Source organism: Nipponia nippon, unplaced genomic scaffold, assembly GCF_047370975.1.
Source record: "Nipponia nippon isolate SJK-2023a ecotype South Korea unplaced genomic scaffold, ASM4737097v1 scaffold_13, whole genome shotgun sequence".
NCBI lineage: Eukaryota > Metazoa > Chordata > Aves > Pelecaniformes > Threskiornithidae > Nipponia > Nipponia nippon.
Window position 1 is genome coordinate 13,904,350 of NW_028262324.1, and position 24,985 is coordinate 13,929,334.

General features: G+C 46.3%; 1 long non-coding RNA gene across 6 annotated transcripts in view; it reads left to right on the forward strand.

Moving 5' to 3' along the window:
* Window positions 1-23,778, forward strand: part of LOC148056553 (uncharacterized) — a 68,198-nt gene extending 44,420 nt beyond the window's left edge. For 2 of the 6 annotated variants that reach the window (XR_015703080.1, XR_015703082.1), the window contains exons 3-5: window positions 18,369-18,513; window positions 19,394-19,494; window positions 20,136-23,778. This is a non-coding gene — a long non-coding RNA (uncharacterized LOC148056553). Of the gene's footprint in view, window positions 1-13,596; window positions 13,667-18,368; window positions 18,514-19,393; window positions 19,495-20,135 lie in introns of those variants that run through there. The other 4 variants (XR_015703083.1, XR_015703081.1, XR_015703084.1 and 1 more) reach the window with 4 other exon arrangements.
* Window positions 23,779-24,985: the final 1,207 nt, after the last annotated feature.

The window sequence follows — 24,985 nt, forward strand, 5'->3', positions numbered from 1 at the left end:
TAAAAGCTCTTGTGTGTGCTTGGGGAACAGCCACAGCAGATCGAGCTGAATATGGGAAGTGGCTGCCAGAAGAAATCAGGAGGTTGGAGACCATCTGAAGCAGACGTACAACAGATTGTTTTTTGAGTCATTCTGCATCCACTGCCATGATGACCCTGAAATGCATCTGTGCTGCAACTGGCGGTGGTTGGGCTGAGGATTTTCCCTTCTGCTATATTTCTCCTGCCAGCTCTTTGGGCTGGTGGCCTTTCTGGAAGAAGAGACACTTGGACTGGATGGGCAGGAACAGGCACTGGAGAGCACAAAGAAACACAGAAATCATTCGGCATCCATCCCCATTCCCGGCCCAAGGAAGAAAATGAAGATGCTGAGAAGAGAGCTAATGAACACATGAAGGGAAATGAGAAGAACATTAATTGCCTGTACAGCAGTGCAGCAAGTCTGAGTAATAAAAGAAAAGTGGGAACGACTAATTTATGAGTACAAATTCTATCTGGAGAGCATGACTTAAACTTGGGGAGAAAATCCATGTGGCTGGAATATTAAAATCAATAGTTGTAACCTATTTAGAAAGAATTGAGTGGGCAAAGAAGGTGCAGGAGGGACAATCGATATCAGAAGTGACATTGCTGTGTTCCAAGCACCACTAGAAACTTAAGTGAAAGTGACCTCAAATGAAAATAAAAGCCAAAACAAGATGCTTCTTTAGACCATCAAATCTCACTGACTCCTTAGTCAAATATCTATATAATATTTAAGAAAATTTCCCTATGCTGTTCTGAGGAGCCTCAGCTTGAATGATGTGAGCTGCAGGGCTCACGCTGCTGGTTTTTGGAATTTCTAAATGTCGTAGAAGAGCATTTCCTAACCAAAACCAGAAGGATCCTCTACAGGATCATCTTGATAGCTGGAGAACTGGTCACAGATCCAAAACCTAGCTACAGCCGGCACGGAGGTGACCGCATTTCTATCGTACATGCTGGGCACAGACAGGAGAAAGCCTGAGCCAACAGTTGGTCCCTTTGCTTTTCAGTGTTGTAAGCCAGGTCACCTGGAGGATTTTAAACAGAAGATGTGAATGATATTTGGCAACTCTTTGTCTAAAAGCACTCTGGCTTCTAGGGAATCTAGTAAAGTCTCAGCATCGAGAAAGAGGAGGTTATTCTGGTTAAAAAGAGCAGCTCAAAGGGGAGTGAGAGTAGGTCTAAATTCACTCAAAGGAAGGAAGGGAAAGTGGATAATGAAGAATGTAAACCAGCCCCAAGGAGAAGGCTGTTAGGTCAAACCTATGGCCAGCAGAGCTGAGGGCAATAGGAAAGTGCTCTTTAGATATAAGAGACTAAAAGTAGTTGTCTAGACAGAATAGCAGACATTAAAAAAAGAATGCATAAAGGGCAGACTCTAAATATTTAATTTCTCTGTTTTGGGGGGAAAAAGCTAAGTGAAGTAGCAGTGTAATATGATGATGTGAAATATCTTCAGTTCCAACTCAGGATGTTAAACAGCTGCTACTACAGCTAGAGGATTTTTTTGATCAGCAGCCCTCAATATTCAGTGCCTGAGAGTTTTAAAATCTGTCCCAGGAGCGCCCCAGGCCGGCAGCGTATGCGAGGTGAGGAGTTTTCCAGAAGACCAAAGCAGCACTGACTTTGTGCCAACGCATAAACGGCGATGAGGAGGATGACTTGTGTAATTATAAATCTGATTGTCTGCTGTTGATTTTGTGAAAAATAATGAAAGAGCTGATAAGGGACTTGATTAATAACAATTTAAGGAGAATAATTCATTACAATCAACATGAGTTAATGGAAAATAGATCTTATTAAATGAAATTGATATAATTTTTCAAGAATGTGATTATAGATTTGATTGATTTAGTACATTTCATCAACACTGTTACGTTTGACTTCTGCGAGGCATTTGACTTAATGTTGTCTCATTTATTAGGAAGCTAAAACAATGTAAAATCAACACAGCATGTGCTAAACGGATGAAAACCCCGCTGATATGTTTAAACATATCAGAGAATCATCCCAAGTGGCTGTGTTTCAGTTCATCATTTTTAGCAAATGGTAGAAAATTAAAACTCATTCCAATCAAAGTTTGCTGATGAGACTCAGAGTACAACCATGGTTGGTATGTGGATCAGTCTCTTCCTCAGACCTGCATCTTTCATGAACCAGATATAAGCAAACAGCAGCCAGTTTAATGTGGGCACACATGAAGCCACACTTCTAGGAACCAGGATTTCACCGGGGGCAGGAGGGATCCTATTACCCAGCGCTGGAAACTTGAAAAAATAGCAGAGTGAAATATCTCCGGTGTAACATCTAGTGGGACACTGCAGCTATTTCTGGTGTCTGAGACTCAAGAAGGATGGTGATGAATGGGAGAGGGCACATGAGAATGACTGAAGCGTTGCATAACATGCCTTATAGTGACAGATTCAAGGACCCCAATACGCTTAGCTTAACAAAGAGAAGGTTAAGGGATGGCTTAATGACAATCCAGATATATTCAGACAGGGTACAGAAATGCAGAAAGGGAGAGCTCTTCAATCTAATAGACAGAGCTATAAAAAGAGCTGGTGACTGGAAGCTGACGCTGTTAAATTCAGACTGGGAAGGGTCTGCTTTTTTAATTGGGAGAAGTAACATCAGAACAACTTCCCAACAGCCAATTTCATCATCGCCAGCCATTTCAAAATCATGCTGGTGGGTTTTTTTGTTTGTTTTAAGCCATATGCTGGATCCACCAAAGATCCCTGCGAATCGACATACAGCAGACACCCATACCTCATGGATGGGGTGGTCCTTCTTTGGTTTTATGATGTTCCTAATAATGAGTATTTAAGTCATCATCCTTGAGCACTGAATGGGACAATTCCCTTTTCTCAGAGTTACTGATCTGGCCTTGGTGGAGACTCACGTAGACACCTCAGTGTTATTAGTACTTCATCTTTGCCAGTGGAAAGGCTGGAAAAGTACTATAAAACCAAACCAAACAAACCCAGCCTACATCCCCCTGCTATAAAAATAATCCAAAATGCAGTGCCAAAGAGAGCAGCTCAAAGCAAGTACATGAAGGACCTGTGTTCCAGTGGTCCAGTTAAATCCTGCTGATTCCTGTCTGCTGCTTTAGTTTGATAGACATTTCAGGGAAATGACACATCTGTGTTCCTTAGAAGTTGCTAAAAGTGTGAGTAAAAATCCATAGTTTGATAACACACTCATCTACGCCCAGGAAATTGCAGAATGAGGGAGCGCCACGATCTTGCACAGCGGCGCTTTCTGCAGGAGCTCCCCCACGTCTCTGCTCTCTGGTTTGGGAGCTGCTAAAATTTCTCCTTTCATGGAAATTCTTCAGCAGGAGCCCTGGCTGCAGACCCCTCGCTCGGGCAGCTCCAGGAGCCACCCATTGACTTCTCCTGGGACTGGCCTGCAAGCCCCAGCTCACATCTTACCGTGCATCCAGATGCACTGGGGATCAAACAGGTATATATATATATATATATATATATATAATTTAAATTTTTTTTTTCTTTGGGTACTGGGACATTATTTCTGGGTTTTCAAGCTCTGAAAACAGTGTCAGGAAGAAAATTTCCTTCCAAAGAAATACTGTGATGGGTGGAGGGGGTTAGATAAGAACTGATGTCCAAAAGCAGGACAATTAAAGTTGTTTCATAATTGATTTATATATAAGTGACTTTATCTTCTGGTAAGGTCTTTACCTTTAAAAGCAGGTCTTTACCTTATATAAAGGATATAAAAGAAATGTAATTTGTCATCTTAACTTGTAATGAGATCAGCAAAGAAAGACTTTTAAGCCCTTCCACAGCTTATTTGTGATTTCACTGTGGTTCTTCAATAGCAAAATCTATCCATCTGTAAATTTAGGGCCTCATCCCTGGAGCTGGGAGGCTGGGACCTTGTCTCACCCCTGCTGCCCACACCACAGAGCTAGCTGCCCATGCTGAGCACCACCAAGGACTCGGGGTCCTGAGCTGTGCTGGATTTAGCTCTGGCATGATTCAAGCCATCACTGCTGTCCCCAGGGCCTGCCACCCTGCTGTGACCAGCACCCAAGAGCCACAGTTGATAATCCAGATTATTAATTACTGGGGAAGAGGCAGCACTGTAGGATGCTGCCGACCGCAGCAGCTAACCCCACACGCGGTTCTGTATCTCCTGCTCCGGGCAGAGGGCATCAGGCAGCAACTTCTTCAGCAGCTCCAATTCAGTCTGCAAGAGCCCTCTGCTCCCAATGCCATTTAATCCAGCTCCGTGTTAGCCAGCCAACAAGATTTCCATTGATTTCAGGTTTTGGCCCAGGAACTGTGCAGATGCTTTTGATCTGAACAACTTAAGCACAACGCTTATGTTTTGTCAGAAAAAACCTGAACCAGCAGATACTCTTTTAAAGCTAAGGCAACATCATTGCCATAGAGATAAACACCACTTTAATGTGGTTCACTGTAACAACAGACTGTTTATTAAAACACTTCACCATTTAATTTATTCAGCATTTTATATTGAAGAGTATTTTCATTAGGATTCCACTGCAAAACCGAAGAAGGCATTAAATCATTTAATATACTGACAGCTCACTTAATTTATTTAAACACAGGAGCCTAATTCAAAAAAGCAGACCTTACACAGTGCCTTAACTTTACAGTCCTGGCATACAAGGTCCTATTAATTTCAGGGTAGGGTGTTATATGAATTTAGTTTGAGATCCCATTACGTGCTTTTCTTTGGTCAGCAACCTGCTGCCTTGCTGCATCTTCCGGGGCTGCGTGTAGGGATCCCTCCTGGTGCACACCAGCCCAGCTTCATGGCTTTTGCTTCTACTAAAGCCCTGAAGTTGTCAATAGTCTTCAATTTAACTCTCGTTAATTGGCATTCGTGGATCTGGAGCACTTGGTAAACTCTGGGGGATCCACCGCAATGTACTCCTGTCTCGGTTTGCATTGAATTAACTAGTGACACTCAGTTCTTCAGCTCTGGGGTGATGTATGGTGAGGCTCCACCAGCCCTGACCTGGGAGACGCTGAGCAGCATCAGGACTGTCCACAGCTGTCACATCAAAGTTGTCACATCCTGCCTGAAGCAAATCCTCCACTTGGTATTCTGGGTGCTCAGCTCCTTGGACAATCAAGCCCTTGTGGCTTATTACTGATGTTCCCAGATCTGCCATAATAAATGACGGAGAAGAAAATTGTCACCTATGACAAAGCCCTGGGTGACACTGGGGTCCCCAGTGGCTCCTGGTTTGGCTGCTTTCCAAGACTGGCGTTGAAGCAGAACCTCAGAAACAATAGCACGTTGTCAATAGGATGCACAGGACATCATTAATAAACATTAGGGAGCTTGATACGATCTGGCAAAAACAGTACAATGAAATGAGGTACCAAAAGCAGGATGGAGAGGAGAGGAAGAGACCTGAACAGGGTGTTTAATGACTCACCGGACTGTGAAATGCAGTGGAGAGCAAGGCTGGGATAGAAAACCTTTTAATGAATTCAACATGTGTGCACCCTTTGAAGGCTTAGCTCCTCATTCCCCAGTAATGTCTGACCCACCTGAAGATACTGATCATATAGAAAATAATAACCAGTAAGTAATAATAATAGCAATAATAGGAAGAGCAGGACCCTCATCTCCAATTCATATTTATAATCCAGCAAATATCTCACCTAAAGCCAGAAGATTTATGGGTTTGCATCTACAATTAATATCCTTCCTTATGCAAGAAAGACTATATTTTCATACAAATAAATCTGGTGCTCTAGACCTGGATTTTGAAGACTAATATTTAAATCCCTAGCAAGACATGGTTATTGATTGTATAGATGCGTATACAACAGAGACATGCCATGCATATATATAGATAGATAGCATTGTATATTTATATTTAAAATAAATAGATATAGTTTCTCTTTTAAATGCAATAGATGAAGGGTAAGCAGGGAAAAGGAGGAAGATGGGGAGGTTGGCTTGGTGTCTGCTTCAAACTGTCCCTGTTTCCCAAAGATTCAATTTGCATTAGGCCTGTTGCTAACGGCAGGGCTGTTCCTGGGTGCCAAGACACATAAAGGGCTTTGAGACAAAGGCAATCGATCTAGTTTTAGTTTTATGAGGAAAATAAACAGTTAGGCTGATATAACAGTAAAAGGGTCAAACAGGGTCAGGGCTAATGAAGTGACTCACAGGAGGTTAAAATTAAAGCACCCTTCCTTTTCTCTGTCCTCCCTTGCATACCTCTCCTCTGTGAATGACCCCGTATCTGCCCAAAATCACACGCGTGGGTGACAGCAGAGCACTAAGGGTCAAGCCAACTCATTTGGGACTGGGGGCAGGACTTGCCTTGACTGAAGGTTTTCATCTCCAGCAGCATTGGCTGAGCGACAGAAGCTTCCAGATGAGGCAAACCCTGCCCTTCGGCTCCTTGCCATCACCATGGCATGGACCACAGCCACTGCACACTGCCAGGGAGGCTCAAAGGTGCCCAAAATCACCCCTCCAGGGCTGAACTAGTCACTGGTGGTTGGAGGCTTCCTTTAAGGAGCTGTGTTGTAGGCTTGGAGCTTTTCAAGGTAAGGGCTAGCTCAGGTCTTGTGGGGTAACCCCCTTGCTAGCCCACTGTGGGTCAAGGCCAGTTTGCTCAGCATCTGCAGGCTCTGGTCTGCACTCCAGGGGTCTCCTTGCTCTCTGAATAGTCTCTACAACCAGGTTTCAAAAGGTTTATTTGTTCTTCTTATTTTCTTGGGGTTTCTTTTCACTTTCCTGAATTGTAACTTAGCGGAGTGGGAATGTGCCGGGTAAGCAGTTAAACCAAAACTAGGAAAGGACAGCTTCTCTGGTGCAAGCAGGAATTTATCTGAAAAATATTGAGAATTACTGGAAATTTAAACATAGGCACTGTTCCAGGGTCAAGGGTGTAAACATCACCTCACTTAGTGGTGCACTTACCAGCGGAGGTAAAGTACTTCTGCTGTTCTGGATCCAAAGAGTAAAGATATGAACAGAGCCCAGACACTTGTATTTATACTGTCCTAAGCTGTATAACATCCCCATTTAACTGAAGGTTTTAATTATTCATGTTTAAATACTATTCATCAAAAAAAAATCCCTTATGCACTCAGTCATTTAAGGAGCTCATCAGTGATTGCGTGCCAGTGCGAGAGCTCTGTTCAAACCTCACGGCACTGGCTGCCACGAGCGGGGAAGGAGCTTCTTCCCCCAAAATTATGGTGTCCCAGAAGAGAGATTATACCTGTGGGAGGGAGGAGGAGGGAAATGGCAACAATACTGGTGCTGTGCAGCAAAATGGCAGCGAGCCCCCAGGCAGGCTGGCTGCACCCTGCTTTGGGGTGTCAGCTCCATCACCAACAGGCTGCATGGACAGGCAGATGGTCTCCTTCCTCCTAACATCACCGCCCAGTGTCAGGAAGCCTCTGTGGAATGGGGGAAAAAAAAGAAGCAAAGGAAACCTTCTGGCAAGCACATGAAGGAGCTGTGCTGCTCCAAAACCTAGTCACCGTGGAAAAGCTTTCCCTATAGAAATGTTGCCCATTGCACTCCATATATGATTTTTACCCCCATGAAGAACGTGGACTGCGAGTGTTCGGCCACTGCTCTTACCTGCAGCTGTGAAATGTGGATTAAATTCATGGCTGTGGCTCTGCAAGGCCAAGTACAAATAGCACAGGGGCTCAGGAAGCTGCAACCAGTGTGGGGTACTTAGCCAAGGCAGAGCTTTGCTGCAACTTCATTTTCATGATTTAGCATTCCTGCTGTAAATAATTGATACTAATGTAAGTGAGATAAGAGACAGACTGTCTGTGGGCCGGGAGGAAGTGGATCCTGGTGGCATCCACCCGAAAATGTGCTTGCGGATTTATCTGAAATAAAAACATTGAAAAGCCAAACACAAAATCCGGGAGGCGGGGAAGGGAGGAGGGATAAAAAAGATAATCTGTGGATCTGCTCCAAGGACTCTCATGTCTCTCAGAAAAAGCTCATTATATTAATTTCCTTAAGAAGAGAACTCCTGCGCTAACCAGCACTTGTTAGTTCTCCCTAAACATTGCTCTCACACTAGTCAATAGGCTGCGTTCATGCATTGCCAGAAAGCTGGGTGGGTATTAGCATGGTTTAAGGAATCAAAATGTCATTACAAGGGGTATGTGGAGCGCACCCCTCCTCGATGGAGACCGTGCCGGCAGGAAAATGCCAGTCAGCTCGGTGTATTTGATGCCTTTGGCTTAGGTTATCTACAAAACAGCTGAGTACCAGGAAGGAGCTCTCCTGCATCTTAGTCTTTGAAACCGGAGAAGGCAAAATTATATATCTGGTCCTGCGAGGGCAGCCGTGAGACGGTCGATGGAGACAGCCGCTGCTGGGGTGGAGAAGGGGAGATTTCCCTGCTGGGAGTGTTTGAATCCAGCGCGTCCCGGGGGCCATTACACAGTATCCATTTCTGAATCCTGACTTTTGAGGCTGCTATTGGCATTTCACGTCCTCTGAGCCGTCTGTGCCCAGCGGCAAACAGACATTCACTTCACCCGGCATGACGTAATGGCTGTTTTCATCCTGTCTAGCATATATAAAAAAAGGTAATGTCACCTGAAAAAAAATGACACCACCGTTGAGCCACCTTCACAGCTCTCCACTGAACTTTCTCTCCATCTTTACACCCCACCTGCGTTACCGGTTGCTCATCAGCCCAAGGACCTTCCCGTACCCACTGTAAAAGGTAAGCGTGCCTGGTGGTTTTAAATTGCTGGAAGATGCCACACATAAGTGAAAAAAATCTGCAGTGGCAATTCCTTCATTTTAAAGTATTTCCTTGTAAATGTAGTGGAGGGTCCCTCAGATCGTGGGCCTGCCATGCCTAGACCAGGCAGGTTTGTTGTACTCGTGTCCCAGAGACCATGACTTCACTCCGGTAAGCACATATTCAGAGCTTTGAATTTGTTTTAAAATATACTTCTTACCCCATAGATTTCATGCAGGAAGCCAGATGAAAAGAGCTGCTTCGGAAATGCTAGGAAAGAGCAGCATTGACTCATCAGTGATACAGACGGAGAAAGCTAGAGAGACTTTCTCATCTCTAACGTGATTTTATGATTCAGTGAATAATGCATATTAGCATAATACTAACTAAAAAAATCCATACTCATCATTTACTATTAATTAGTTACCAACATTATCCTATTATTAATTATTAACATTTACACTATCAATCAGCCCTTGGCTGACTGATAGCTTAAAATCTTGCATAAAGATTGTTACAACAATAGCTACAGTGCATCACATAATGTGCTTCACAGTCGGGTTGTCATATCCTCATCTATAAAGCTTTTTACTAATGCACTTTACAACATATCTTACAGTACATGGATGAAGAATGTGGCTGCACCCAGTAATAATTCCATTAATTATGAATAAAGCATTTACAAATGACATCCTTATTTAAAAATGGTGATGAACACATTTGTTTTAATGTGGATGCACTGTGTAATTTGTAATTCTGTAAAAAGCAATGCTGGCGGCATGGGTCAGGGAAACAGGGCCAAGATCTTATGATCTTTACATCAGTAAGGGGAAAAAAACAGTACAGAAAATAACTGACAAGTAACAAACGTTGGGATAAAGCCGACCAAACTCCAAGGTGACGGTGGGAAGGGACATTTAAAGGTGTCATGCAAAGCTGAAAGGCTGAAAGACCTTATCCAGTGACCTTGCATTGTGGTTGTGTCAATAAAACTCTATCCTACATTAACAGCGAGTCTGTATTTTCATTGCTTTCTCTCATTTGCGATGTTTTCGGCTGGCTGGCAGCTCACCAGGACTCGTTAGCCACGCAGAGTTTGCCTTTGCAGTGCCTTGGTACTGCTTTGTCCTATACGCTTTCGGTGACGGCAGAATATTTATTACATACAATATTTCAGCAAGGCTACTTACGTCAAGAGGCTATAAATACATTACTCTTCCTAGTTTACTTAAGGGATAAAAAGTGAGTAGCTACGTTTACAGATCAGGCTCAAGCTCTATTAATGTGTGGTCTGTTCATTTTCATATATATCTCAATTGTTTGAAATTATTTTCCAAATTAATCCTATGAATGATTCTTGACTTACTGATCATTTCCGAGCACTGCTGGTCAAGTTGTGCAGCGGCTGTATTCAGGTTATTACATGTATTATGCAGGAAAGGTTAATTTAAACTCATAATGCTTTTTGGTAATAAAGCTGTGAATATTTATGTTGGTCATAGTTTTCAAGTGAGAGATGTAAGCCAAGAGCTTCTTATACCAAGGTTCAACCATTTAAATGTGTGCTAACTGGGGATGCAAAAATCCCAGCAACTCACTTCTGACCACACTGGCGGGTGGCTGAGAGCTTTGGCTGTCAGCAGAAAGTCAGCAAACTCCTCCTGATTATTTTTTTCCTTAAGTTCATCAGTGCTTACAGCGGTCTGGATTAACAAGGTGCCTGGATAATTCACAAACCATGGGCCCATGTGTTTGTTAGCACGTAGCCAAAGCCGTGCATGGCTGTGAATGCTGAGCGCGGTGCAAGTTTCTGCAGAGTCAGAGAGTCCAGAGGAAAAGAGACCTGGATCCATCATGGAAAGATAAGAAAAATCATTGCCTTGGGAGGGACCTAGTTTTGGGTTCAGCCAGACCTTTCTGCAGGTGTCCTGCGGGGATGAGGCTGCAAACCGGAGCCAAGCTAGGCAGGAATTTCATGTGAATTGTTTTCACGCTCATTTTCAATACCCCATTCTGGTTTCCATGGGTGACACTTAGCGAAAAGCATGACACCTGACGCAGCCCTTTCCCCAAATTTTCAAGCCAATAAACGTAGTAAAAAGTTAATATATAGTGTTTATTGCCAGCAGGGTCAAACAGGACATTCTGCAGTCCCCCTCTCCTCTCAAACGCAGGGAAAGCCAGGCAGTGTAGGAGAGGCTGCTGTAATTACACGTCCCCTTGTGCAGGGCTGCTTTGAAATTCCCAATATTTCTCCAAACCACCAGCAAGTTGGTTTTCAGAGCTGGCTGACAGAGGATTTATTTATTAAGGTTTTGGCTGTTTGCAGCAGCGGCTGGGCAGCAGCAGTTCCGCAGAGTTATCAAAAATCTATTTCCTCGCAGAGTCACAAGTAAAATATCAAACCCCCTCCGAAAAGCCGAATGCAACATTTACATTTTAATCTCACAAAACACTTTAGTTTCTGACAAACTGGGTTTTTCGCTCTGTGTGTTATGGAGAGGAAAGGCAGTGGGGTTACAGGAGAAAGCTTTATAGCCCTGGGAGTGAGCACAGGCTGTTTCGTATATGTGATACAGCCGGAGCAGCACGGTGACCTCCCCATCCACAGTGACAGCAAAGACTGTCACCCTTCAGCACTGCTGGAGCCAGATGAAAAAGAAAAGCAACCTAGCCCCAAAAGCTAAGGCTGCACAGGGATCTAGCGCTGAGCTTGGTTAGCGATGGCATTTGCATGGCTAAAAGAGGTCGAGGTCGGAGGAATAAGCAGCCCTGTGCTGCTGGCTGCCATGCACAGTCACTCCTGGCTACAAACAGAGCCAAGACTGGGGGGTTGAACGCGGGCTCATGTGGGGATTGCAGTTGCCATCTTCAGCTTTGGCTGCCAGCGACCCAAGAGCAAAGGTCTGCCGGGGTGCACGGCTCTGAGCCGGGCCGACCCTCCCGTGATGCGGAGGTTTTTCTTGCACCCTCAGCAGGCTGTACACGCACTGGCGGCTCGTCCTTCCCCGAACCCAGCCGCAGCCCTTATTTCACTGTCTTATTTGCATCTTTGCCTACAGGGCAACTGGGATAAAGTGGAGGTGCTGGTTGGACCCAAGCTCCACAGTTTGCTGTCTGGCAATGAAAAGCATCTCTCTCTTTTCCTTGTTATCACCAGTGCTGAGGTCCTGTACTGCCTCCGTAGAATCGCTGCAGCAAGATATGAATTATGGATGAAATGAAAAATCCCAGCCCGGTGCACAGAGGGAATATGCAAAGTGCAGAGCAATCACCTCTGTGCATGAGCCTTGCTGTGTGCCACCTTCAGGTGCACGATGCCCCAAAAACTCCGCTCAGCCTCAGCCTGCGACTCCCTCATCCCACAGGTCTCAGGATTCCCTCCTCCCAGAGCCTTCGGGTTTTGAAATGATGACATCCATTCATTTGAAAAGCATCCCCCTATGCTTTGTGGGATCTTCCTGTGGCGGTACTAAGGGCGCTGCATGGATAAGCTTTCTTCTGAATTCAGACACAGAGCATCTCCAGCAGTGCAGGCACCAGGCAGGATGGGTGTCTGCTCCCAGCGTGGGAAGGGCTTGCCCTGCGGAAATTTGGCACGGTGCAGATTTGCTCCCCCCCCTCCAGATTTGCTGTGTACATGAACGCATGTTTGCAAATGCGGTGATGCAGGGAGCTGTGGGCAGGAGCCCCCGGCCGAGGCTGGTTTGAGGTGATGAGCCTGGCACAGCCTCCCCGAGCAGAGGAGCTCCCACAGGGATTTGCAGCGGCTCCTGCCAGAGCTCCCTTCTGCAGAGGCAGAGAAGTGAAGGGCTGGACAAGTGCTTCAGGGTAGTCACAGACTCTGGCTTTAAGGGTCTGTGATTTGGGGAGGCTCAGTCTCTCTACTCATAACTTCTCTATCAGAGAAGTAAATGCCTTTCAGAAGCAATTTTTAAATGTCTTTTAATTTTTAAATGCTTTAATTTCTCCCTTGCAAGCACAGCTCTTTGCTTTCATGCACCATCTAATAGCACACTGCAAATGTGTTTCCATGCAGCCATTTCTGAGCGTGCAATATCAACATCTGTGCTAAAACCAAGTAGAAATTTTTCCCCGAAGCAATATTTTGCTCAGTATTATTGTTACTTTTTCTTTTTAATGGTTTGCCTGTCATGGGGGCTCTTCGGCCTCTTAGTTTCAGGAAATGAAGGCTCCCTGCTTCTCCCTCCTTGTCAAAGCCAGCCCTGGCAGGCAAGAGCAACACCACCCTTGTCCCTTCTGTTAAAAAAGTTTTACTTGGTGCTCACTAAAATTATGCTGCGCTGAAGCACCTCGTTGAACTGGAGCTTGGCCACCCTCTATCATCATGCAGAGCCCAGACTGGCATGCCCAGGCATGGGAGAAGGGCCACGCACTGCAGCCAGACCAGACATCTTCCTTTAGAGCTCAGTTTTGCAGCAGATGAAGATTACTGGTTGGAGGTTGACGAGATGCAAAATAACTAAATAGAGAGGTTGCTGCTATTAAGAAAATCCACAGGAGCCAACAGTTACCCTCCTGCAGAGGCTGAGATGCTGCAGCTGCTGCTCAAGGTCTGGTTTAGTTAATCCTCGTGCAGTGCTGTTATCCTGTCCTCACTGTGAGCAAGCAGGATGGCCAAAGCTCCTCCTGTTCCAAAGACCAGCATGGGATAACTGCGGGTAAAGAGGCACTCACTGAAGGTACCCACAGCACCTGTGCTGATGAAGGTCACAAACAGCTGAGCCAAGTGCTGATTTCTGCCTGGGGAAAAGCATTTAAGTGCCCTTATTTTACCCAGGTTCACTTGTAGAAGCTTCAGTAGCCTCCTGTGTTTGCCCTGGCTCGTTGCCTGCACCCTTTTCTTTGGGAACTGCTTTTCCAGGTCAGTTCATTGCCACTGGTGCCACAGCCCTCCTGGTGCCCGCCAGCATGCGCTCCTCCAGCGAGAGCCCTGGCTGGAACAGGCTGCGGGATGCTGGGCGGGTGAAGATTGCTTTCCTGAGAAAGGGCTGATCTATAGGATTGGCCTGGGATGGGGAAAGGGAGCGAGAATCACTGGTTACGTGCATCCGTAGCATCTCCAGTGGGAGAGAGCATGATCAATTTTCAGCTCTCAGAAGCTGAAATGTGTCTGTATAAAAGTGCACTTTTGGTTTCTTTCTAATTTGTCTCTCTGTTGCCTCGCAAAGGCTTTGGGAGGGGGGTGCCCTGATGGACAGAGCCGTGCCTTCCCGCGCGCCTCTCCTTGGAGGATTTTTTGTGCTGGTGGTGGTGCAGGCAGCAGAGGTGCAGGCAGCGATGTCTTACAGGGACTCCCAGAGCGGCTGCGGTGGAGGGAAAAGGGAAGCTCCAGGATTGCACTCGGCAGTGGAAGCAAAGCAAATGGCTCGTGTCTGGGCAGGGCTGGAGCGGACGGGCAGCGCTGCCTGCAAGTGCTGACTCCAGCTTGGCCTTCTCTGCTGGCAGTTTGCAGGTCTCTGGGCAACTGGCTTCTCACCCATCATTCTTCCCCTGCCCAATACGCAGCAGGCTGGCAGGATTAATTGATTTGTGTTTGAATTTCTCCTGTTAAGTAGGAATTAAATATTATTATTATATTATTTTCCATCATAACCATGGTGGCAAACGTTCCCCTGTGCATGTATTTAAGCTATCCAATGTGGGCTGCTTTGTTCTTAATTTTGATTATTTTAAGAAGTCTTTTAGCACATCAAATAGTCTCTGTAGATGAGGATTTATAGGAAGGTCTTGAGAGCTGTCAGAGTAATGTTTTTCCAGCAGCAAAAACTTAACCTCCTCTTAGATCTTTATTTCTGCTTTGTCCTGGGTTTGCCATGTGATGAAGAGATGCGGCAAGTGCTTGGTTACAGCTATCAGGATGAAGGAGATGTGTTGTCAGTTGTTTTATTTTTGATCCCATTTGAATGTGTCAGTCAACTGCCTTGAATCAAAGAAAGTGAGAAGGAGCCTTTAATAGTTGTGATTTGGAAACTTCAAACTTACCCTTTTTTTATAGACACTAAGTAAATGGTTGGCGGGCTCTTGTAAATCATAACATTTCTAAATATATCAGAGAGGCTCTCAGCCAAGCTGCTGGCGAAGACGGTGTCTATTCCTATTGACTTCTTTTCCCCCTTCAGATTACTTTTGCACTGAATAATTTCAAATCATAATGCAAAAAATCAGGGACTCTTAACGAGACTAGCTAATGCTGTGATTAATGAAAGTGTAATGCAAGCTACTGTACAGCTCTTGGAAACCGGTTAGCTAATTAGTGTAATCACAGAGGTGGAAATAATTAAAAGACCATAAAATAGAGGTAGCCTAATAACAACATTTTCTTCTGGCCCAGAACTGGTGAGAAGAGGATGGTTTACTGGGTTAGGAACAGAGAGGAGCGGAGACCGAAGGGTCTGGGAGTAATCCCCGTCAGTGAGGTCTCAGGGCTGGATCAGACAAGTAGAAACAGAGCAGATTTTACGGCAACGTAATCTAGATTTCAGCAGAGTCCTCTGGCAACGGTGCTTCATGTTGCAGCACCTCTCTTCCATCTTTATCCATTGCCACAAGTTTAGTGGCAAACTAATCAAGACACGGGTACTTGTGGTGAGGCAGGATCCAGCTAGCTCTTTTTTTTCTTACTTTTCTGTTCCTTCTTCTTTCCCAGGTTTTTAGCAAATACAGTATTGAAACTTCATTCACCTTGCAGTCCCTGAGCCCTTCAGGTTTGGTGTCAGGAAAGGGAGAAATCAGTTTCGTAAGGTGCTTAAAAATATAGGATTCCCTATATATAGCTTATAGTGTATTTATGTTTTTATTATGTTTTCATTTTATGTATTTAGTGTATTCACTATAAGTTTCACAGGACTCTAACAGCTAGTTGAAAAATCTCTTGCTAAGAGGGAAAAACCTTTCTGGGCAGAGGAGAGTGGTGCAGCGACCGGTGAGGGTGGCAGTCGTCACCAGAGCTGCTCCCAGGAGCTGGGTGCCAAGCAGACCTGCCACCCTGTTCAACCCTCACCCGCAGCCTTTGTACCCAGGTTGGTGCAGACAGCCCCAAGTCCTTTGGGCAATCCCAGCACATTGGCGTAGTGGTGAACCCTAAACAAGCCCCAAAATGCATGCCCGGTGCTTCTCCAAGGGGTCTCCCAGGCAGGACTGTTCAGATTCATCTCTTGTTAATGAGAGACATGAGATGGTGTGATGAGCTGGATCTCACCCTTGGCGATTAGAAGTGACCTACCTCTTGCTGCTAGATGAAATAGCTCCACGTAACGGGCTATAAAACATCCTAACCGGTAATTTTCCAGTTGGGATGGGTCACTACTATGGCCATCTCCATCAGCTCTTCTAATTTCTGCCACGGTTTCGTGTGTGTTTCATTTGACCTGGGTATAATGAGCAAAGAAGAATAAAGTAGCTGCAGACACACAATCAACGATCATCTGCTGAAGCTGATGAATATGCCGAGACTGCTAAGTGGGTCTTCATTAGCTATTCACATGCTAAGAGCAGTCCTTATTTAGTCGTCTTTCCTAGGTGAATCTATTTTTGAGTATCTTTTGTGCTGATCTTGTCTGGGGGGTGGGAGGTTGGATGGAGGGTACCACTGCTGTCAGGTAACCAGATTATTTTCATGATAAAATAGACCATGACACCAAGTTGGCAGCAAGCTGAAAAGAAGAAACAATGTGATGCCATTTAGAGAAGGAAGGAATAATTTTCCCTGGTGACACCTCTAGTGGGAGGTAGAACTTTATCTTCTCTTTGCAGCTCAAATGAAGCATCACAGAAGTAGCAGTAACTGTGCTTCCATGTTTCCAGCATGTCTTTTCATTAACCTTTTTTTATTGCTGTAGCAGGGAACACACTTTCCAGGGAGGGTTTGCAGGGCCATCACTGGAGATGCAGGGCCAGGATATCCCACCTGGGTCCCCAGGCTGTAGCACATGCGGTGCCTGGTGGTCTGTGCTGCACGTAGATGAGCTTGCAGTGAGGAAGGGAAACCTGATAGATAGCTACAAGTTTGCTGGAGAGTGGATTTCGGAGCAGCAAGTTGTGGCCAGCCTTATTCCAGGGGCTCTTTTGTCCCACCAGCTCAGACACATGAATCGCATCCCGGGACATCCTCGAGGATGCAGATGGGACAGTGCTTAACCCCTGGTAGTGTCTTCATGAAAGAAAGGTGCCTTTTTCATCTGCACAACCCCCTTTTCCACACTGGGCATCATCTAAACTTTCTCATTTAAGCTTTTCTTAAAAGCCATAGCTCCTGCTGTGCTGGGGCCGGTTGGTTGTGGATGCCTCGCACGCTCCCGGCCACATCCATCTGTGGCGAAGGCTGCCCTCTCCAGACACACCGAGTATCTGAGGGATGTGGTGGCTGAGCTGTGCCCCAGCAGCGCTGGGGGCCCAGCACCCACCCCGGTCCCAGCTGCACCGAGCACAGCCCAACGATGTCCTGTCCCAGTGAGCACAGACCAACACAGCCTCACGTGTCCCCTGAGGTGGCCCAGCCCCATCACAGGCTCCTTCCCAGGCTGGGTCCAACCTGTATCCCCCGCTCCTGCAGTGTGTGGGTGCTGCTTGGGAAACCACCCAGAGCACTGCCTTCCTTCTGGCAGAAGATTTCCATCTTACCTGGCTGATTCCTGCTCTCCCAAACTTGCTCAACACCTTTTTTTTTTTTTTTAATAATCTGACAGTGTGGGAGTGAGTACCATGCTCATCTGAGTTACCTTTTTCCAGCTGAGGCTATTCACACTGCAGACTATGTGGGTGACACCCTGGGAAGGCCAAGTTTAGCAGCGTGCTGGTCCAGGAAAGCTTTTTTGTATGCACAGCAATGTGAGCTGAGCACTTGTACCTCCGGGGTTTGTAAAGAGCTGATCTACAAGTGATTACTTTTTTTTTCTCTTGTGCTTTTGACCTTATTTGCTGAAAATGAAACATCATCTGACCTCTCAGGAAATGCTACAATTCTTCCATCTGACATGAGAACATAAATCTTCTGTAGGAGGGCGTCTGTTCTGGTCAGTCTCTCGAGTCTCTGCAACAGGGTTCTGGACACCAGAGTGGGAATTGCAGTATCCTGAAGCCAGGACAGCAGGGCCTGAGCCCTGCGCTTCTCCAGCCCAGGGAACAACAGCCCCATGGGGTTAGTCACTGACTGAGCTGGTTTTGCACCAGTTCCTCATGGAAAAATTGGGATTTCTTGGGCCTGAATCACCTTGAACGTCTTAAAGTTTTATGGGAGAGGTGAAACTCTTCCCATCCAGCTCTGTGGGTCTGGCTGAAATAAAACACGGCTTTACAGCTCAAAGTAACTCACCTTGCCCTGCTTCAGCCTCCCCTAGTCGCCTCCTGGGAGAGGTTTTAAAGGCTGTTGCTTTGCTGAAATTTCAGGCTCCGCATGCCATGCTCAGGGAGTGCAGCGCAAATGAAGCATCACAACAGTAGCAGTAACTGTGCTTCCACGTTTCCAGCGTGTCTTTTCATTAACCTTTTTTTATTGCTGACACTTCCGACAGCGCGTTTCCTGAGCACAACGCCTGCTGGTACCTAATCTTGTCCGTACAAATCAGCCCTTGCAGGTCACGCCTCCCCCTGCTATTTTGGGTGACCGCGGAGGGCTTGCCAGGAAGGCAGCGGGGCGGCCGTGGGGCTGGGGGGAAGCTGCAAAGCCGTGGCCACATCAGGGCTGGAGCAGCGGCGAAGGGCTATTTGAAGGTAAGAGGTTATTTGTGGGAAGACACGGTTCTCACGCTGCTCTACAGGTTCCTGCCTCCCACCCATCACAAGTGGTTTACAAGACACTCGAGAAGTGCATGCTTGTAGATCCAGATGGTTACTGTTTTACCTGAGGTGTATCCACCAGTGTGCAGATCTCTCTCCTTCCTGGCTTATTCCTGGAGCAGGGATCCCTCAAACCTCGCTGGGCCCAGGGCATGACCCGGAGCCACCTTTGCATTTTGTCATCTTTCCCTCTGGATCAGGTCAGTGACATCCCGACCCCCAGCTTGCTGGGGAAGATGGATTTAACTGAATCCAAAATGATAGCCCCTCCAAAAGCTACAATTCTTTTCTTTCTGTCTGGACCACCTTTCCTTGTTTTACCACTAGATGGGAGAGTGAGACTGGGCTAACTCAGCTGCTCCCATCCTCATCCCGGTAGGAATTCCAAGGGGAGCTGAGAAATGCCCACAGGTCATCCTGCAAATCCTCCCACCTTGGGAAGGGAGTGGGTAACCCCCAAAATGCACAGTTATTGCCTAAGCCCAAAAGTGCCCCCTGAGGGGGGACCAATGCTTGCCTGGTGCTTTCCCTCAATCCTGGTATCCCAGTGGTAGCAGCCCCTCTGCCCTCGTGCAAGGAGGAATCACTTCCACAAAGACTAGATATATTCTTGGGATGAAATACTACTTTTTTTATTTTCATATCCACCTGTCCTAGAGCAGAGGGAGGTGGGGAAAGTGCTTGCAATTCACTCCTCCCATCCACACCCCAAATCCCACTTCCAGGGAAGCCAGGTGACCCCAGTAATTGCTTTGGAAGGAAAGAATAAAGCAGCATTTTTCTCCTCCTTTCTTTCCACACCTTTCTCCTATAGGATTCTTGTGTAAGGATACCCCCAGCAATACCATTTTCCAGCAAAGATTAAAAATGGGCTGGTGCAAAGACTGCACGTGCAGGAGGAGAGTTCGTGCCCAGGTCTGACGCCGCTCACCTCGGGAGCTGCTGCGGGCGAGGGAGGGGAGGGAGCCTGGTTCATTAATGTCTTGTTAAATTTACGTTCACTGCAGCACTTCCCATCTCCTGGGACGCTTCCTGAGCTTTTGCTGGGACTGGGTGTGTTTGGCAATTACATAGTTGCAGAAGCACTTTCTAAACCAAAGCAAAGATTGCCCAGTTTGACTGTTTTTATTTATAATAATGTTTGGGGTTTTTTAAAATGAACATCTCTTATTTCCTGAGATTTCTCAGGTTCTGGAATAAACCTCATAGTAGCCAAATTCTCTAGCTGCCTGTGTGACTATGGCAGAATATGTAATCCTGTAACTTGGAAATTATCTTTTTGGGGGGTTTTGCTGTTTGCCCAACCTCCCTAATTTGCAAGATTTTTAGAGAAGTGACTCAGCTGATTTGTTTAATGTTTGGCACAGCTGGGCACTGAAATGAAATAATTCTAAACCTCCCTAACTGCAGTGCCCTTGCTGCCTCTGTTGGGGTCTCCTGTCTTTGCTTTCACAGGACGTATTTATCATTATCCTGTTAGAGGGAAGAACAGCTTGTTTGGAAGGGGAAGTTTGTTTTTCTTACTGGGTGTAACTACTCCTATTTTCCATAAACAGCCGCCATCCCACCCTGTGTGTGCAACAGGGCCACTGAGTCACGCAGCACGAAGCACTGACCGGCTCGTGCACCTCGCCAGGCAGGCCCCAAAATCCCCTCTGAAGAAGAGAAGAGACATCTTTCTTCAGCTGATAATTACAGATGAAAAAATGTTGCCTGGAAGCAATTTAAAAAAAAAAAATAAATTCCAGACCTGGCAGGTCCAGAGCACGTTTGCTTGTGCAAATGCAGCTTCTGGCTGCTGGGGAGAGCCTGGGGCGACAGCAGCAAACAGGACAGCTGGGTGGGAGCACCCCCTGCCACAGCTGGGGCCAGGCCTGGGCTGCACCCCACTCTCTGTCCATGGGCGGATCTGGGACATGTGGGGATGAAGGTCAGAGCAGCCACAGGGTGTCTAATAGATGGTTAATCATATGTCTGCTTCTGGCCATGGACACTCATGGGAGAAGTTACTGCCCTCAAACAACTGCCTGCTGCTTCCCGAGATCCTCAGATGCCAAATGTTGGGTAAGCAAACAGGGAAAAAAAAATCTCGAATACTCCGGACCGCTGCAGTAACTCTGATCTGCTTGGTTGTGCTCCCAGTCTTTATTTCCCTTTCCTCTCTTATCTCCCCCTCACTGTTCTAGAAGAGAATTAAAAACCAGAAAGAGCACTAACTGGGGAGAGGAGCTACAAAGAGACCCTTGCAATGACATAGGATGAGAGGGATGAGGACTCCACAGAGACCAACTTCTGGCCTCTGCCGACTGCAGGAGATGCTGCGGCTTGTCGCTGTCTAATGGCTTTCACCATGCCAAATGCAAAGTCAGGCCTACTTCAGCAAGGAGAAGTGGAGCGGATTAAGTTTCACTTTAGTTACAACAAGGAAATGGCACATGCAAGTGCTGTTGCTTCAGGCAAGAAACACGTGGCCGTCACCAAGCTCAAGCTGTATCCTGTAAACCTTTCCAGTACGCGAGACAGACTTGAATTCCTGCTGCTGCAGGGCCAGGGGAGGAGAGGAAAAAGGACTTAAGCATGGCCCAAGCTGTGGTGGATGGGACTTGTTTCAGGAGAGCTCAGCTACCTGCGAAACATGAGCCCTGCCAGGGCTGGGGCAGAGTCCAGCACAACGTGTGTGCATGCGTGGCATTTACTGCACTAGTAGGCATCTCCAGCAGCAATATAAAGAATGTAAAGTTTAAACTTATAAAGCATCAATGCAGAGACCAGGATGGAGCAGCAGACTAGCAAAACGCAGGTTGGAAATGTTGTGTTGATGTAGATTGCAGCCAGAGCCCTTCGGTAGCTGGCTCATGGCATCCACGTGGACCCTCGTGATGGTGATTAAGAGCAGTTCCATGAATTTGGGAAGGGGGCAAAGGAGTCTACCTCCTCCTCAGGGGCATTTTGAGCTCCCTGCTGAGCGCAGAGGGGTGCGTGTGCTGGTGATGTACGCGGGATGTGCTCCATGGGGCTGTGACCAGTTTAGAGGGGCAAGATGCAGTTATGTGATGGTAAGCACAGAGCACAAATGCAGTGAAAACTGTCAGGTGGGTGAACATCAGCCCCAGCACACCGGGGCGTCCCTGGATGGAGGGGTCTGCACCGCGGGGGATGGCTGACGCTTGCTCTGATCCTGACCCGCACGGGCAGCTCCCGGCCGGGACACAATCCAGAGTCTCAGACGCAGAGTCCGATCTCTCCTGTAGACCTTGATCCTGCAAGAGGAACTATGGGGATGGATTTTGAAAATCAGCCGGAACGAGTCCGATCCAGGCCTTATCTGAGATAGCAACATAATTAGCCACATAACGTCTTCTCCATGTTTACAGGGACAATATTTTTCCAAAGTTCAAAGTCTTTCTCTGCAGAAAGCGTATGACGTGCTTCAGTCACAACATAGTTTTGGTGCTATGAACAATTAAAAAAAATCAATTTCTGGAGCAATATTTTCTATGTTTGTAATCTCTGAACTAATTACAGAACTGGAAAATCAATAGCTATCTGGAAATCTTTCCAATACAGCTAACTAAGCATGCTATGTATCATGCTGGAATATATTCTTCAGAAACACATGATGCTCATGACCATCTCCCAGAACATATGGGCAGATGATATCACTGTCAATAAGTGTCTGTACTTCGTTACTCTGCAATGGCAACATTTACCAAAATCTGCAGGGGGGACTGGGCAGAGTGAATAGCACAGTACACGAGATCTGGAGCAACACTCAGGGCCAGCATTTTAAGCCAACAACAAAGAGTTGAAAGACTCAGTTAGTTCAACAGGAATCTTCAAAAAGATTATGAAACAAAGTCATTAAAACTTCATGCCTCAGTTATAATGTTGTTTTTTCATCAGACTTTTTATTAAAAAAAAAAAAATAGTAAAACCTTTGGTGACTGCAAATAACCTCTTTCTCCAGTCTCCTAGCAAGAGAGAAGCAGTGTTAAATGGGTAGTTCAATGGTGATTACACTTCAAAAACACATGTAAAGAGGAAGGGTGTTGTTCTGATGAATATGATCTCCTCTTGCTGTACAAACAGGCTGTGTTGACCATGGCAACTCGGCCGGAGCCAAAGCCCAAACCTTTGTGCCGAGGCTCTGCACCACTTCCTGCGTCCCACGGACGTTGTGGGATCTTACTTGAGACGCTGCTACCTCCCTCGTGCCCTGCGAGAGCTCAGTGTGCTCTTCCTTGGGACGGTGGAGTTTGTGCTGTTGCTAAATGAAGAGTAAATATTCCCATCAGACACGGTGCCAAAAGCACAGCAAGGGGAGGAGAAGCAAACACCACAGTACAGGTGATTTTCCCCACGCTTCCCTTTGCATCTCTACTTGCCACACCCAAGCGTTGAATTCTGAGCTGCCGTGTGCTCACAAAAGATTTGCTCTCATTTTACACGTTTTTCTTTGATTCTTCTTCATAGCTTTCCTTCCCCCAGTGAATTGAGCAGAGAAAAAGTAGGACTGGGGTACATCTCTGCCCTCACTCCCTCCCCAAGCCAGGGGATTCCCGCGGCTGCACCCACACCCGCAGCTCTCCAAGGCGCCTGATCCTCACCCCGGAGCACAGCTTCGGGTCTAGCAACCTGTGAAGGTAAGGTGCAGAGCGTCCCTTGTTCCAGCCCTCATCTCAGGAGATAGTCCACGATTTCTAGTCTCTCCTAAGTAAGAACTTAGCAGGTTAATTATGCTCAAAGAATTTAAATTTTAGAGCTGGGCATGACCCATGTAATGATCTGGATTGTAATTATTGTTATTATTACATACTATTTGCATTTCTTAGGACTCCCACGTCCAGCTCAGGCGCTCCTGTGCACGGTGGAGCAGATCAGCACAGAGAAAGGAGCCCCTGGAGCTGCTGACAGCCTGCCCAGAGCAGCAGCACCGGACCCGAGCGTGGCCGGGGGCATTTATGGCAACAGCACTGCCTCGCCTGCACCCAGGACATACATTCCCATGGTGTGGGTTTGCTAATCCGGGCTGCTTTCAGCCAAAAAGCAACAGTTACAAAAATATTGTGCTTATCATCATCACAGTCAAAATTTCCCTTTTAACTCCTAAGCCTGAAATGGCCTTGATGCTAACTCAGCGCTGCCGGGTGCCCCGTACTGTTCAGACCCTATGGTGCAGACCTACAGCTGCTGCACCGAACTTCAGCGTGTTTTCTTTTCGGATGATGCCGTCTTTGGACTTTTCCATCATTCTTCCTAGTGTAATGTCATATTTCATTCAAATAAAACTTGATTGGAGTGTGAGAAATCACTTCTATTTCTCTCTATCTTAGGAAAAAAAGGCTGCGGTGTCTGCACATCACCTAATGGAAAAGACCTGAGAAAAAAGAGCTCAGACCCTTCAGAAATCTTTCAAGAGAAGCTACAGCTCTCCCTTATCTCTTTTAAAATTAACACATCACACTTTATGCATGCTCAGCAGCAAAGTTCCCAATATCGTTTCCCAATAACCCAGAGGGGCAGTACTGCAGTGCTGGTGCTGGCTGGGTTATAAAGAGGGTGAGAGCAGGACAAGCAGCGAGGGGTCGCTGCCTCTCGCGACGCTGCCCTGGCCGCCGGCCATCAGCACCTCGGGGACATCCTGAACTAGAAGTTTGCACGGAGATTATTGGGTTTAACAGCCACCAGACCATGTGTCACCCGTGAATTTGTCTAATCCTCCCTCCAACACAGTTACTCTTTCAGCTGTGCAATGCCCTCTGGCAACGGTTGCTGTTGAATCAGAAGCTGTGCAAGACTTTGCTTTAAACCTCCTACCTCATCCTTTCATTTACAGGATCCTTTGCTCTCGTAATAATAAATGCAGCTCGCAGTGCTGAGCAGGATGGATTCCGATGCTCCAGTTTGCAAAACCAACAGGGTCTTACAGAGGTAGGATAACACAAAGTCTGGTAAAAATCCCAGGGGGGATTTTCAGAAGTGCATTTCCCACTGCAAGCCAGCACTAGCCAACACTCTTAAAAAATCCCATCTTTATTCATTATTTATTATGTTTCCTGTGAATTAATTTCTGGCTGAAATTAGAGTTATATCAAAACTCTAAAAAAATCTTCTTTTAGAAAAAAATCCAGTTCTGTACTTCCTTCCCGGAGATTTGTTGCTTGTTCTGCGACAGGAGATGTGAATCATGGAAGTATTTATAACAGTGATATTAGGAAATGATCATTCAGGCACCAGAAATCTCTCTTAGACATTATGTCTTTAAATAAGCTGTTTATTACTATGATAACCTAATCTTGTAAATACATGCACACTTAACTATATTAAAAATGTAAATGTTCCCAGAACCAGACTTATATGATGAATATACAACAACTCCCCTTCTTTCCTAGTCAGCTCTGTGGAC